The sequence below is a fragment of the Periplaneta americana genome, chromosome 6 (assembly GCF_040183065.1).
Source record: "Periplaneta americana isolate PAMFEO1 chromosome 6, P.americana_PAMFEO1_priV1, whole genome shotgun sequence".
Classification (NCBI taxonomy): Eukaryota; Metazoa; Arthropoda; class Insecta; order Blattodea; family Blattidae; genus Periplaneta; species Periplaneta americana.
In genome coordinates this window covers 156,871,224-156,889,155 of record NC_091122.1, presented here as the reverse complement: position 1 = coordinate 156,889,155, position 17,932 = coordinate 156,871,224, and the positions used below count along the sequence as shown (strand labels likewise).

At 33.6% G+C, this 17,932-nt stretch overlaps 1 protein-coding gene across 22 annotated transcripts in view; it reads left to right on the top strand.

The window, feature by feature from the left end:
* Positions 1-17,707, top strand: part of LOC138701967 (uncharacterized) — a 1,800,590-nt gene extending 1,782,883 nt beyond the window's left edge. For all 22 annotated transcript variants that reach the window (XR_011332758.1, XR_011332755.1, XR_011332753.1 and 19 more), the window contains one exon: positions 17,564-17,707. The gene's annotated coding sequence lies outside the window, so the exon portion shown is untranslated. The remainder of the gene's footprint in view (positions 1-17,563) is intronic.
* Positions 17,708-17,932: the final 225 nt, after the last annotated feature.

The window sequence follows — 17,932 nt, the reverse complement described above, 5'->3', positions numbered from 1 at the left end:
TAATGATAATAATAATAATAATAATAATAATAATAATATAGAGCATGCAAGATCAATGTAAGTAGGCCTATGTCAGTCTTTAACTCACCATTCTGGAACTGGCAACTTATTAGTAGTGAAGTTCGATTCTGCTCCTCTTTTTAGTTGCGAAGATGGCTCCTAAGCCATGGTACTACCCGATGATCCGTCGTACGTTTGCGCAATTAATTTCTTGCTATAGTTAAATAATTCTTCTGCAGTGCTCGGGAAAAGAGACATAGGTCAGTTTCCACAAACATTTTTTGATAATTTGACAACTTACGGAACATCTGCTCGCTTAATTCATACAGAAAAAAATCAAATCGCCATAAACCAGTGTAAGTTGTCAATAAATTATCAAAAAAGGTTTGTGGAAACTGACTTATGTCACTTTTCCCAAGCACTGCAGAAATACAACTTTAGATATTCTTTCGGCTGTCCTGTCATCTGAAAGTCCTGTTAATTCTTGTATTTATTATAGCTTATTTTATTTATTTGTATGTAATTTTGTTTTTTATTAATTTTATTTTTTATATTTTATCTGTAGTAATGTCACGAGAGGTCTGAGATCTGCCTATGAATCCACGAGCGAAGCGAGTGGATTTATCTGGGAAATCTCAGATCTCGAGTGACATTTCTTAGGACTATTTCGTGAATAAAATAAAAATTTAAATAATATATCCCTAAAATTCGATCACAAAATGTTTATAATTGTATATTAACGAATACTTAACCTATTCAGACATTGTGAAGTTGAAATACTCGTAGATGAATATCGATTATTGCAATAAAGAAATTCGATGTTATTATTCAGTAATGCCAATTGCTAAAAGCGAAATACAGGTTTAACAATGTTAATTACATGTACTGCACTTTTCTATTATTATTGTAGCAAATACATTTTCATTATCTGCTGAAATCATAATTTAATTTAACAGTAACAGTGGGTACAGCTATATACCAATGCTTATGTATTCACAGCGAGACATGTTGCTACACAGTGAAGCCATCTCTGTATAGATAGGCCTAATTAAAACACGAATTTTATTACTCCATACGAAAGGCAGTTTGATCAAAGACATTATTACTATGCAAGGTCTTTGAGTTTGATATGCGATGATGTTACATAAATTTGAACGTCTATTAATTGTTTAATTTCAATACAAATGTTATAGGCTACAATTTTATAGGTTACGTTAGGCCTACCTGTGGAAGCAGGACCAATGTCAGCTGTGCCTTGTTTCGACCGTTACTTATAATCAGTGCTACACGAAAGCATTTTTTATAGCTCGACAAACGCATTCTCGCTGTAGTGTGTAACGGAACTAAAGCTGCATCTACACAGTTCAATATTCCAATCGCGTATGTGTGCAATCTGGGAAGAATATTGAAAGAATCAAGTTTGAAAGGTACGTTCAATTAAAATGCATAAAGATTTTGTGTCTACATGGTGCGCCGTTTTGAACATGGTCTTCACTGCGTAAATATATTAATTAATATTAAATATCAATCTGCATTCATTGCTTTAAAGTTGAAAGAAAAGTTTAACCGTGTAGTTGCATCTTAATGTATTCATGATCATCAATTTACGGGGAAACAGTTTGCGACAACGACTAAACAAAAGAACGACCATGCGATAAATTGATAGCGATAAATCTAGCTGCAGAAATTATCGCAAAGTCTGACTGTGATTGGTTGGAATTCAAAATTTCATTACACTTCATTGGTCGAAAATGCAATGACGTCATTTAAACGAAATAATCTGTTTAAAATATTTATTATTTCATTTATTCTATTCTTTTAAAATGACCAATGAACAGCGTTTAAGGAGGCTATAAGGGTACTTGAAAATTCTTATTGTAGTCTCTGACAGGGTCTCCATCACCCAGAAAGAAGGGTCGTAGTATTAGGATACGCGGTCATATCCTCAAACGAACACTAAAGTTATGGCATAATCTGCAAATTCTATAGTTTATCATGTCATTGCGGGAGAGCGGAAGTCTTGAGCCAATAGCTGGTAACTCGCACATTATGCATAAAATTTGGTAGATCTGTAATTTAACTACAAACTGCTTTCGATATGACTCCTCCATTGGCCACACCGTAGTGGAGATTTCCTTTTTGTTACCGAAGTAGTGAACTGGGTTATGACTGAGACTCGGAAGTTGATGAAATATCGTCTATTTTCTCATCACAGACAATGCAGAATGCAATACAAACTCATTGCACTTCAAAAAGAACTACGTATTACTATAGCCTACTTTTATTTTTGCATTTTTATTTTTGCATTTTTCGGTCTTTAATTGTCTATTGGTAATTTTTTTAGTAAATGTTCTACTTTTTATTGCCCTTTTCTATTCCACTATTTTTTACGCTATAGTCGTAGTCTATATTCGAGAACCTACTGCAGATTGCTTACATAATTCGATTGCTTCATGCAGGAATTTTCCTTATGGTTTCACCAGCCTTGGCTGTGTTACGTGCTTCCCCTCCATTCAACACAACAGAACAAATACTGCAGCCGCAGTGTCCGCAGTCAACATATTGCATCTCACGAGTGAGGACGTAAAAATGCCTAAAGTAAAACAAAACAGACACAGTTTTTTGCGACAGTTGGTGACTGAGTTTGGTGGCAATTTAGTTTCCATAGATGGAAGTATACTATTTTGTTTGTACCAGTGGTTATAATTAAACTGGCGGTGTTCAACGTGGCACAGCACGGACTGTAATGATCGTAGATACGCTAATTAAGGAGTGCGCTCGCGATTTATACAAACAAAAAAATAATTATTTCCTAGTCTTGACACCAGGTGTAAATATGGCGCTGTAAACAGTCAGAACGTGGTATGGGCGCAGGAAAAAGGCAAGAAAAATAAAAAACATGAACACCTTGCGGGCCTGTTAGGTGTACAGTGATTTCTGCACGTTAGCTATAGAGACTTGCTTGTGCAACACGTGATTCTACAGTAGCTTTGTTCGAACGCAACTGTGATCACACCATTATTTTCATGCAAGATGGGGCAACACCGCATGTCGCTCGCCAGGTGAAAGATTTGCTGCGAGAAACTTTCAGTAAGAACAGCATCAACTCTAGGCAATATCCAGATGTGTGGCCTTCAAGATCCCCCGACCTAAATCCATGTGACTTCTGGTTGTGGGATATTTGAAAGATCGTGTCTATCAGGGACATATCCGGTGTCTGCTTGACGTAAAGGCTAGCATACGATATGTCGCTCTGATTTCACCAAATATGCTGCGAGCGACTGTCGACCATGCCGTGTTACGGATGCAACACGTTGCTGAGGTGGGAGGCCATGTTGAATGAAGTGTTTGTAACCATAATTCCTAATAAACGTACCAGAACTATTTTTGTCATGTGCTTGATCTTTTCTACCTTTTTCCTGTGCCCATACCACGTTCTGACTGGCAAGACTTCGAATATTTTTTGCATAATTCGCGAGCGCATTGCTTAAGCATATCTACGAGGTTTCACACTCTTAAGATCATTACAGTCCGTGCTGTGCCACGCTGAACACCGTCAGTTTAATTACAACCACTTGATACTGTTAAAATCATAGTCTTTTTTTAAATTTTAATGCCATATTTTCGGAAATTTAAAGTCATTTTATAGGTAACTTTTTGTGGTTTTTAGGTCATCAACTCCCGAGCCCTAGTTATGGCCATCTGCCAATTAAGGCATTGTTTGTGAGAGTGTACTCTAGTATAAGCCTCAGGATGAACACTTAAACCACTTGTTGATATCTATAGTTCGTTTAACTGTCTTGTAAGGCTCTGCATATTACTTACTTACTTAATTACTTATGGCTTTTAAGGAACCCGGAGGTTCATTGCCGTCCTCACATAAGCCCGCCATTGGTCCCTATCCTGAGCAAGATTAATCCATTCTCTATCATCATATCCCCCCACACTCAAATCCATTTTAATATTATCTTCCCACCTACGTCTCGGCCTCCCTAAAGGTCTTTTTCCCTCCGGCCTCCGAACTAACACTCCATATGCATTTCTGGATTCGCCCATGCGTGCTACATGCCCTGCCCATCTCAAACGTCTGGATTTAATGTTCCTAATTATGTCAGGTGAAGAATACAATGCGTGAAGTTCTGTGTCGTGTAACTTTCTCCATTCTCCTGTAACTTCATCCCTCTTAGCTCCAAATATTTTCCTTGGCTGCTATTACACTATCAAAGTTCTTTGGCAAAGAAATTTTATAAAATAAATAGTATTATAAAATATATGAAAATGTAATGGGTTTTCTTTTATAAAAGTTCATTTGATAAAAGATTTCTATACCTTGAAACAAATATGACGGATCGCAAATATAACTGGACCATTGCTACCACAAGAATTCTGATATCGGAGTGTGAAGGAAATTAAATCTTGTAAATAAATAATTTGTATAATTTAATATTAATATTATATAATAATATTTTATAATAATTTGTATAACTTTTCAAGTCCTCGCATTGTAGCTCTTTCAATAAATTCTGATGGATATCTCTCTTATTACATTTTGCAATTCACGGTTTAACCCACAGACGTTTCTTTTTCAGTAAAATGCTTATGTAATAATTGAACTAATTCTAGCTAAATAAGCATAATACTGGTCTTCATTCATGGTGTTAAACTTAACGCGTAAATATTAGTATCAACAAATCTTCGGAACACTTGTTAACTGTTGTGAAATAAGTGTTAGGTGAGCTTTTGTTCCTAATTTTAGATTATCATTACACTTTTACTACGTCATACTACTTTTGACCAATAAAGCGGCACGAAAGGACGTATTTCAACCAATCATGGCTGCTTATCGAACAATTTTATCGGGTCCCTAGCATTTGTTTCTTTGTTTTCCAACATTTCAAACTGCGCTGGTCTGGACGTCAAAAAAAAAAAGCAGAAAATTACAAACCACTCCAGTCGATGCACAGCAGTTTCAAGTATGACTCGCATTAGCATTCAAGGACAAGAATTAATAAAGATCACTGGTCATAGCTATGCATCTTCCCTGAAACCCCATTTACGAATAAATGAAGAGCACCATTCGGAAATCCTGAATAAGTTGAGGAATATACCATGTACATCAACGAGTTCCACTTTTACGCACACGTCCAATATAACATATATAACATCAACTAAACAACCAATCACTAAAACATTCAAATTTGAAAATTGTGCATTCAATAATTATTCCTTTTAAAATTATTCATGTTTATTTTTTATTTCATCATCGTTAATTAAAACTTTTCTTGTTTATTTCATCATCCCTAATTAAAACTTTTCTAACACTTATTGATATTATTTATGTTATGTTATAGCTTCTGCTATATGATATTATGGATAGTCACGTATCAGAGATTATTTAATATACTAATGGCCAGTTTTTCCAAGTAATGTTTAATTTGGTTTAACAAATGTTAAATTAACAGCTGGTTTATTTTTAACGTTTTGTTAAGATGTTTTCCATTTTTCCAACATAATTTTGTTTAAAATAACCAACACTTAACTTTAACTGTCGTTAATACTATTCTAACTACTCAACAGCAGTTGGTAATAATTTTGCATATATAAGACAACTTCTTATTGACTGATATTATTATTATTTAAATTCTGTACTATGGAGTAAATCATGAAACATGTGTAAAATCGTAACCTGTTACAGTAGCCATGATTCATACAGTACAGAGAATTGATAAATGAAAGTTGCATTTACTGTTATTGAATAATAATAATTATTATTATTATATATGGTTATATTTTATAACGCTAAATATGAATTTCTGTTTAGAAAAATCTCAGCATTATGACCACCAGGTGACAATAATTACACGAATGTGTGTGTAGTCAACTGTACAGAAAACCCCGAGGAGAATTCCGTATCATATAAAATTCTCTAATTCAGGTTCATGTATAAATTATATGTAATTTCGTCCTAAAGAAGCAATTGCTGCTGAAACATTTTATTATTTACTCACTGCGTATTTTGAAGCACTATTGACATCGGCTATAGTTGAAGAGCCAGTAACATAGAATCTAGAGTTAATAGTAGCTGGTGAATTGGAACAAGTGGCCTATTTCAACTAGGTAACATACAACTGAGTTTTATTTTAAGACATGAAAGTGATTATTATAACTACATACCGGTACCTAAGAAATATTAGTAAATTAATACATAATGTGCATTCAAACATAATAAAACTTAATTGGTATATTAACTTTCTTTTATTAGAATTATATTATAGCTAGCGATAAGATATGTTTGCACTGGCTTTAAAACAGAAGCGAAAGAGCTGGATTCTTGGAATTTATAATCGTTTTCTTTCCGATGGAAATTTAATTTTCCAGCAGGATAATCACCCCGCGCACACCGCCATAAACGTTCAAAGACGGTTCACGGAAAAGCATGAAAAAGAGGAGGATTGACAAATATCGAGACATCCCACCTCAAAATCCAGATCAGTTCTGGGATCAAGTTCTGGTTACCTGGGAAGATTTCGCTAAGGACCAGAACTATTTCCGCGATCTGGTGGACTCAATGCGCCGAAAATGCCAAGCAGTGATAGACGCCGATGTCATGTGGACAATGTATTAGATCCACATGTGTATTTGTTTTATTTTTCTTTAATTTGTTTGTTTATCTTTGTTTTATTTCGGGAAGAAAATTGATCTCCCAAGAGTTTTTTTAAATTCTCCTAGTGGAGCCAGAGTTGCGAAATAATAAGTTCCACTACACAAAATTATAAAAATGAAGAAAGGTAACATGTATAAAAATTAGTTACGTTAAAAAAAAAAAAGTTATAGGCCAGAATCGAACACGGTCCACTGGGATGGCAAGCCAACACGCTACCGACTACTCCATTTGTGTGTTGTGACGTAACCAGCGCGACAAGGAATATATAGCTGTTAGGTTTGAAGTCTACGGACAGCTCACATACAAACGTAATCGTGTAAATATTTCAGTGTTCAGTACTAGTTAATGTTTCATGTGGACTGATTTACTGAAGCTTGGTGAAACCGGCCCTTACTCTAAACATTCCTCAAAGAGAAACATAACATATTATTTTCACAACTTTTGTCTGAACAGCTCTGGTGTTATCCGCCATGTTTAACTATTTGTTAAATGAGTTAACGGCCTGAAATCCTACATTTAAAGTTAACAAACGGTTAAGAATCTGTTAAGCCAAACTGGTGTTGAACAAATGGAAAAACTGTATTTAACAAACTGTTGAAGGTTTAACAGTCGTTAAGTGTTCTAACAATACTTGGACAAACCGGCCATAAGATTTATTGAAAATCATCTGTCAAGTGACGTTGATTACTGGGATCCGGATAATTGAAGTGGAATGCAATTGATTTAACAAAAATGAAACTGAATCAACAAAGCCTTCTTGACTAGTAACCGTCCACAGAGTTCAATGAAGATTCCATAATTAGCACAACTGATAACAAGAAAACAGTTAATCATAACACATTACTGCCATCTAGCGTAATGTTGAGATGGTACAATAATACATTTGAAGACAGTTGTATTTTCGTAAGTCAACTAATATTTTATTGTATTGGAGTACTTCGTTACTTCAAATCTTCATATACTTCCTTCTTATCGTGTAATAGTCAATTAAATCCCACTCGAGTTTTGATTTTCTCTAGATAAATAAAAACCTCTAGTGAGATTACTGTTGATAAAATATTTTATGCTCGACCATGCCGAAATGTAGTAATTATACACCTGGTAGCAGTCCTTTAATGCATGTCATTAAAGTACAGCTACTCATTAAAGTTCAGGTTTTCGATTATTCTCGGATATGCAATCGAAAGACAAAGAAACGTCACGGAGGCTGGAAATCCAATACTGTCGCAGAAGGTTATGTTCTGTTAATATAATAATTAGCGTTAATTGTAAATAATATTCAAATAAATTCAATTTGTCATCTCGCTTTTCAATTCTAAATCAATTTCCAGGTTATATCAAAATTAGTTCATGTTATTCTCTAAATTATATCAAGGTCAATGACATTATTGTTCCTCGGAAAAAATCAATACTTTCGCGTCTGCATCTCACAATTCACGAGCTATGCACAAGGTCACTTCCGATCTTCAGTCAGATGCGAATAAAATGAATACTTCTGAATAATTTAAAGTTAGAAATATGGTCGAGCATAAAAAGTCGTATGAAACTTGCCTATAATGGTAATTAAGACGCTCGTATGAAAATTATGAAACTCGCTTGCGCTCGTTTCATAAACAAACATACTCGCGTCTTAATTACTATCATTATAGGCTCGTTGCATAATGTACTATTACCGTATAAAAGATTTTATGTAGTGTAATATACTCCAAATCCTATCTTTTATCAAAGATCTTTGATAAAATATTTTCTCATATTCTTTGTCAAAGATCTTTGATAGTGTAATAGCAGCCATAGAGTGACTCTAGAGATGTAATGGTCTCTCAGGAAAACATGAGAGCGAGTGTATAGAGGCCTTGTACAGTACACAAACTGTAGAAGAAACATTTTTGAGCATATCAATAATTCAGATTTTCGAAAACGATTTCACCTGGCGTGCGGAGTGTTGTACTGTAGACCGATTCAGCTGTAGCGCATTGTGGAAGTTCTTAGAGAGATGGCCCAAGGCCTGCAACACTGTGCATAATGTATTACTCCAGTTATCTTCCCCGAGGCACATTAAAGCTCCTTTGAGTGAACGATGGAATCTCTCTACAGCCCCATTTGTTAACAAAGCAAATGTAATATGTGTAGGCAGTTATTCTAGGGTCTGCATTCGTTAGCAATCTTGGGAAAACTAATTATCTGCTAAATGTTGTATTGTTCTCAACGATGTGGGCGGTTTCTCGCAAACGACACTTTTTTTGTCTGCATTAGCTTGCTAAATTTTGCTTCTTTATTTCCATGAGTTCTCCATTAATGCAATACGTGTGGAGCATTCCCCCCCCCCCCAGACCAGAACCGCCCATAGGAATTGTGGTCCACCTCACAAATATTTAATATTGTCATTATTATTATTATTATTATTATTATTATTATTATTCTGGCGAAGTTAAGGCCATCAACCTTCTCTTCCACTTAGCCAAAAACAAAAGAAGCCGATACATTTTGCAATAATACAAGTTAATCATTACCAATACAATTTTCAATAATACAAGTTAATATTTACCGATATAATTTTCATTAATGCAAGTTAATAATTACCGACACAATTTGCAATAATACAAGTTAATATTTACCGATACAATTTTCATTAATACAAGTTAATAATTAGCTATACAATTTGCAATAATACAAGTTAATATTTACCTATGCAATTTTCATTAATACAAGTTAATAATTACCGATACAATTTGCAATAATACAAGTTAATAATTACCGATACAAATTGTAATAATACAGGGTAATAATTAGCGATACAATTTGCAATAATACTAGTTAATATTTACCTATACAATTTTCATTAATACAAGTTAATAATTACCGATACAATTTGCAATAATATAAGTTAAAAATTACCGATACAATTTGCAATAATACAGGGTAATAATTAGCGATACAATTTGCAGTAATACAAGTTAATAATTACCGATACAATTTGCAATAATACAAGTTAAGAATTACCGATACAATTTTCAATAATATAAGCTAATAATTACCGATACAATTTGCAATAATACAAGTTAATATTTACCGATATAATTTTCATTAATGCAAGTTAATGATTACCGATACAATTTGCAATAATACAAGTGAATAATTACCGATACAATTTGCAATAATACAGGGTAATAATTAGCGATACAATTTGCAGTAATACAAGTTAATAATTACCGATACAATTTGCAATAATACAAGTTAATAATCACCTATACAATTTGCAATAATACAAGTTAATATTTACCGATATAATTTTCATTAATGCAAGTTAATGATTACCGATACAATTTGCAATAATACAAGTTAATATTTACCGATACAATTTTCATTAATACAAGTTAATAATTAGCTATACAATTTGCAATAATAGAAGTTAATAATTACCGATACACTTTTCAATAATACAAGTTAATAGTTACCGATACAATTTGAATTATTACAAGTTAATTACCGATGCAATTTGCAATATCACAAGTTAATAATTACCGATACAATTTACAATAATACAAGTTAATAATTACCGATACAATTTTCAATACTTCAAGTTAATAATTACCGATACAATTTGAAATGATATAAGTTAATAATTACCGATACAATTTTAAATACTACAAGTTAATAATTACGGATACAATTTGAAATGATACAAGTTAATAATTACCGATACAATTTTCAATAATACAAGTTAATAATTACCGATACAATTTTCAATAATACAAGTTAATAATTACCGATACAATGTTCAATAATATAAGTTAATAATTACCGATACAATTTTCAATAATACAAGTTAATTATTACCGATAGAGTTTTCAATAATACAAGTTAATTACCAATACAATTTGCAATAATACACGTTAATAATCACCGATGCAATTTTCAACAATACAAGATAATTACCGATACAATTTTCAACAATACAAGATAATTACCGATACAATTTTCACTAATACAAGTTTATAATTACCGATACAATTCGCAATAATACAAGTTAATAATTACCTATACTATTTTCAATAATACAAGTTAATAATTACTGAAACAATTTGCAATAATAGCCTACAGGTTAATAATTACCGCCTAATATTTAAATAACACTAAAAAATTGATGTAGTTATACAAGCACAAGTTGAGTAAAATAATGCAAACATACTAAATTTTTACAAAATAATGAGTGCTATAGTTGAGCCGGTACGGGCCGGTACGCCATACCGTCTAAAATAAAAACACGCTGTTACCATACCGGCAAAAAAAAAAAAAAACTCGGAAACATATTAAGTCTTTAAAAGACTCGAAAATGGAGGGTGTTAGATGTTAGAAAAACATTTATTTTGATTTTGATATCTGGCATAAAAGATATTGAGCTACACAGCAGGACAAAGACAGTTGAAATAAACCCTGATCAGTTTTACAGAAACCTGGCAGAAAATCTTAAGCAAAGGCTTATCATTCCCACACAAACATCCTACTTACATTCAAATTCTAAGATTAGCGATACAAAATGGAAGGCAGAAAAAAGAGACTTGAAAGATTTGACTGCTGTAAATATAAACAGATACAGGCGTAACCTATAGAGATACAAGCATCTCAAACTTGTATGACATTTCCATCTTGAAGACGAGCGAAAGTACATACAGGCAACAAGAGTCACTGACATGAGGAAAAATGCTGAAAAAATTCTGCAGGTTACAGTTATGACACAAATGCAGGTATATTACACTATACTTCGGGTTTCTGCACATACATCTTATATCATAATCATAACATAAAAGTAGGGGTCCCTCAGGGCACAGTTCTTGGTCCAATTTTATTCTTGATTTATATAAATGATTTGTTATTAACTGATTTACGCAAATATAATAGGGTTATATATTCATATGCGGATGATACCGTAATTCTTTCTGGTGAACAATCTTGGGAAAGCATTTATATTAATGCGAATAATGGATTACAGGTAATTAAAGCGTGGTTTGATTCAAACGTTCTTCCCTTAAACAGATCCAAAACAACTGTTGTTCCATTTTCACTACGGTCCAGTGGTCTTCAATCTCCTCAATCTTCCTTTAGGCTCAAAATTCATCATTCAGATTGTTCTTCTCGAAATTGTGAATGTCCCGTATTAACCGAATCCTCAGAAGTTAAGTATTTAGGCATTACGATCGACCAACACTTACGATGGAACAAACTTATTACATATTTATGCAATAGATTACGTAAAACAATTTATATCTTTGTTATACTTCGGTCATATTTACCAGTTAATATTTTACGTCTCATTTATTTAGCTTTATTTCAATCCATTCTCCAGTATGGAATTTAGGGTGGGGAAATGCTTGTAATTCTAATCTCACTCCACTAATACTTATTCAGAAAAGAATGATTAAAATATGCCTTAATAAACCAATTGATTACTCATCCGAGCTTTTGTTCACTGATTTTAATGTTTTGAAAATTAAACATATTTATTATATTGCCTTATTAATCTTCATACATAAAAACCGTAATAAATTCAAATTGTATCATCATAAATATGGAACTAAAAGATCCGATTTTATACGACTAGAGGAACCAAAGTGTTTCACAAGCACAGCTCTGAGCCATGGTACCTACTTTGGTCCAAGGTTATACAATAAAATAATTGATAAATACCCAAATTTGGAAAATTTTAGTATCAGAAATTTCAAAAATAGCGTTAGGAATTTAATTTTTAAAGAATATATATTGATTTAATATGTATATGTATTTGTATGACTTAAATTGTTAAAATTGAAATTTGTATTTTTAAATTTAATTTATTCCCGTAATTTTTTTTTTCTTGACCCAGTTTGTGTCAAAAAATTATCTTTGTGTTTAGATATCTCCCTGAGCACGACTTTTTTACTCTTTCAGGGAAGAACTAAGATTGTATTTCTGTCAGTGTTATTTCATTAACAATAAACAACAATAATACAATGCATGAAGTATGATATAGTATACTATACCCTCAGGAGAATAAGATGTAGATTTTGTCAGCGAAATTTCAAGGTAGGTTTCGATATGACCTCACTGATAGTTCCTTGTTAGATACATCAACAGTTACGCGAGATTCATAGAAAGAAGATGCTAATTGCTTGACCCATTCCGTATTCTACTTTCAGAAAGTCGGAATTCCGGCAAGTTTTACGATTTCAGCAGTCGAAAATAATGTGTGACCCTGTTCCATATTATAATTGAAACTTGATGAGTTTTGTGTCTCCGATTATGTAGCGAGACAAATACATAGGCCAGAACAATGAAAAAAATACTAGATATAGAAAGTGCTAAAATAAACAAACTGCTTTTGTTTTTCTTGGCCTTCTTGGTGTTCATGGAACACAGCCAGCGTCATGTTGCATTGACTCCGTGTGACAGCTCTCTTATTTGTAGCTGTAACATTGGTACCGGTATTCAAGCTGTGTAACAGAGATTCAATATTGAGAAGTTATAATACAAATATATGATTTGAGGCTTTCTCGGCGTTGGCTCGCTAATATGTTTTCGCGGGATATCAGCCGAGTTAAAATTTTGGAATGTTCCAAGCTTTCAACTGCTATCTCTGCAGCCATCTTCAGGGAAATTGTGTCTGGACAGAAAAGTCGTGGGTTATATAGATGTTAGACTGTCTCAGGTGAGACGGTGGACTGCAGCTCAGTCAGGCATGGACACCAGCCTTGGACCAGCTTAGGCCCTCTTACAATCAAGGTCACGAAGATCACGGACGGAGGACAGCAACCGATTCCAACCGGCGGAACAGGACTCGTCGCCCGCCAAACTTCACACAGGAATCCCGGGAGGGGCGGAGCTTACGAAGAAGGATAATTCCCGGCCCCGAATTGGCCGATCCGCCAACCAATCCTGTATCACCTGAGACAGCCTAACATCTATATAACCCATGACTTTTCTGTCCAGACAAAATCATAGAGCCAATTGGCTAGTATAAATCCATCGATTCATAGAGTCATTCAACCTAAGAGCCAACTGGCTAGTCTCTGATATTGAGACAACTCATCCTGCCTAAGGTTTTTCCGTGGTTTTCCTAAGGCGCTAAGACAAATGTCGGGATGAGCCCTAAAAGAAATGGGCCACGGACCTGCACTCATATCCCCATGAATCTCCCTAATTACTCTAAATTAATTAACAATTACATCTCTCCCCCCTCTTCGTAATTGAGCCATCACATAGCCAAATGGCTGGTCTCAAAATTGAGACGATTCAACAAGGCTCATGACAACAATCACCTCCTACATAATAGCCAAATTGGCTAGTCTCTTATATATGAGACAACTCATCCTGCTTAAGGTATTCCGTGGTTTTCCTAAGGCGTAAGACAAATGTCGGGATGAGCCCTATAAGAAATGGGCCACGGACCTATATGCCCTTCCCCATATATATTCCCTTTTATTATAAACGATGTATGCCCTAGTTCAGAACCTATAAATTGTCTATTAATATACGAGGTCACTCAATTAGTCGCAATTTGAAAGGACAGGGACCTCTCAATTTGCAGATTTAGATTTCACGGCGCTTCTTCCGACGGCCTTCACATGCTTTATCATCGAACAACAGATGACAGCGTCTCGCCACCCTAACGGCAAACACCAGCCATCTCCTCCTCGCCCCGTTCCGTGATCACTTGATCAAATCTCCGTCCCCCTCGCGTATGTGGTACCTAAGAGGTTACGTCCAATTTCGGCTTCCCCTTCAAAATTTTCTAGAGCTCCTTCAGTGGAGCAGCGTAACCCGGAGTGAGACTAGTGGCCAACAGGCTTGGAGCTCACATATCTAGTTTTGTACAGCCCTCAACCCCTTGCAAGGACGCGTTTTGCGTACCTTTTAAATTTGTCCTCCCAATTCTCTTTCGATGTTTTTTTTCGATTTTTCGTCCAGACACAACTTCCGTGAAGATGGCTGCAGAGATAGCAGTTGAAAGCTTGGAACATTCCAAAATTTTAACTCGGCTGATATCCCGCGAAAACATATTAGCGTATAATACAAATATTTTCGAAACGAAACAAAATATTGAAAACCAACTTGCACAGGAGTGTACCCATGTCAAGTGCTCACAAAATGAGGGGAGAGAGAATATCATCGAAATGATAGCCGTTCAAATCTTGGATTTAAAATATCGGCATCCTAATCAATTCAAATGAACAAAAAAGAAAATGTAAATTAATATTAAAAAATACATAATGAGATTTTTAAAATGAATATTTTGCGACAAGATTTGGTAGCTATCAAAACGATAAAAATTTATTGAAAATAAATAATATACATTGAATATTATAAAGATGAATAGAGATGGTGATTGATGATGTTCAATGAAGATTTTAAAATGGTTGATGCAATTGTCTGAAGAGTCTTATCAGGAACCTTTAATTTTCTGAGGATCTCCAATGTAAATTTGGGAATTGTTCCTCGCGCACCAAACATAAGTCCAATGACATTCCAATCTTGATTATTATATTTATGACTGAAATCATCACAGCATATCTAGCGAATTCAGAAAATATTACTTTCAACATAAAGTTTATTATTTTCATGATTCTTTCTCTCAAAATGAAAAGTAGAGGTATAATTGAAGGGTTGATAGCAAAAATCGGACAAGTCCAAAAATTCAAATTTTGAGTATAGTACAGTTCTCTTCACTTCATTTCAAACGACATCTATTGACGTAAAAAGTTTGAACAAAAACCAGATTTGTGCCCTGAGATGAGTGTTTGAAAATGTAACGTTTCTACAAAAAGCGGATTAGTCCAACGTCTTTCTAGCCAAAGACGGACAAGTCACAAACTTATTCGGTTCTTGATAGAAAATATTATGAAGATGGCATTAGTGTTGCCTTCTTTTGTTTCATCGCCATATTAAATGTTATTGTCAGTGTTATTGGTTAAATATTTGGTTTTATAAATGTTCATAATCAAAATATTGAAGTATAATAATAATAATAATAATAATAATAATAATAGTAGTAATAATAATAATAATTTATTTATTTAATCTGGCAGAGCTAAGGCCAGTAGGCCTTCTCTTCCGCCGAGCCAGACTCTAATTCTAATTGAATATAGTTGGTTACATAGTTATTACATTAATATCTAGACCATAAAACAACATGAAAGTAAATAATGTAAGTTGGATAAGTAATGTTAGTGTGACAATAATAAACATTGGTAAGAAATAGTGATGATGATGATGATGATGATGATGATGATAATGAGATAATTTAAATATTTATTCTGTGATATATATAACCATTAAACATTGAGAAACCTGAAACGGCTATTATTGTTAACAAGAATTGTTAGAAAAATATTTCGTTAGTCTATTCTTAAATTGGTTTGATGTCTGACAGTCCCTGACATTACTCGGTAGGGAATTCCAAAGCCGAGGAACAGCCACAGTGAAAGAAAGATGAATATGAGGATGTTCGGTGGGAGGGCAAGTATGGCAAGGAAGATAAAATAAGAAATGCCAAAGTTAAAGATGAAGAACATATAAATCATGTTGGGAAACTAATTTCAAGACTCTGAAAACAGCTGTTATAGTAATAATAATAATAATAATAATAATAATAACAATAGCCTAATAATAATAATTTTTTATTGAGCATAGTATATTGTGTTATTAGAATAATTATTTTTCGGTAGCCTACTTGATATACCTCGTGCCAAGAATTCTGGCTCAAGGACACAAATGTAGAAAGAAGAAAAATATAAACATAACATATTGTTTTTCTTCTTCTTCTTCTTCAGAAAATCATTCTATCGTTAAGTTTTTAATTTAGTGAAACACTTATAAAGTATGTATTTGTATGTTGATACAGTTGACAATATGAATGAAACATGTGTTCGTATACTTTTTCTCAATTAATATGTGTACGTATGAAATTTTCTGCAAAAAGTAAATATGTCCAAATGTTTTTTTTTTCCCAAGAAACCATATAAAAGAACAGTTAAACTTTTTACCAAAGTTGGTAGATTTATATGAAATACCTATCAGTTTATTATATTGTATGAGAAACGTGAGGGACAGTTTTTTCGTTTTCTCAAAAAGTAATATTTTGGACTTCTCCGCTTTTTGCTATCAACCCTTCAATTATTGATAACAGAATTGATTTCACTTTCCTAAACCAAATACTAGTGATCTGAAGGTCAAAAGAAAACACAAACATTAATTCTTGTATATTATAACTAGCACAGAAAATGCGCTGAAAAATAATCATAAAATAAACATATTATCTCATTAGGAAGTTTTTTCACTTAAGCACATGTTCATAATTACACACATGTGAAGACGGTGAATAAGAGAGCGTTGCACAGAACGCAGTGTTTTCCCAGGTACCGCACACGCCTCAGTAATACTCTATTGTTGTTGGGGTTTCCTGATGCACATTATCTTTCAGCGTGCCCTAGAAAATAAGTGTAATGGTGTCAAGTCGGGGGAACGAGCAGGCCACCTCCAAGGACCACCACGTCCTATCCACCGATTTGGAAACTTTTCATTAACTATAGTGACAAACAAGTTTCTAGTCCCACGTCCTCTATGAATTATCTGTATATGGTTTAGTAAAGTGAAACAAATGCACCAAGAAATACTTGCTTCGATGTTTTGTATTCATTTTTTAATTAAATTTATTGTTGATTTGGGTGTTGTCGATTACTTCCTGTCCTATATAAAAAGAATTAAAATAACTGTTATAATTTAATAAATGGAATTTGGATCCACTTGAAGTTGAAGAATTTTTGTACAGGGTGTGAAACAATATATTTCTGTATTTATTACCTTTAAGACTAAATTTTTGTCTTCTAATATGAAGAGATATTAATATTCTTGCTTCATTTGTTTCAGGTGTGACGCATTGATGGCTGTGTAACAGGGTGCAGAGGAGATACGAAGTTCTACTCACCGAAAAGAAGGCTTCCGAAGAAGTTTTTTTTTAATTTGTTGTGATAACAAATGACTTGAATTGTAAATAAAGGCAACATAATCAATCGCATCTTGTCTTAATACAGTGTACCCTTTGTCATCTCTTGGCATCCTTTTTGTATCCCACATGCTTTTGGTATGAGGATTTTATTTTTGCAAACAGTGACAAGTCTTGATATTTTATGTTCATCGAAATTGTTGAAGTTCATACTTTTTATAATTTTTTCATGTCAAATTTGAGCTAAAATATCGCTTTATAACACTACCATGAAAAGATACAGTTGAAATAAT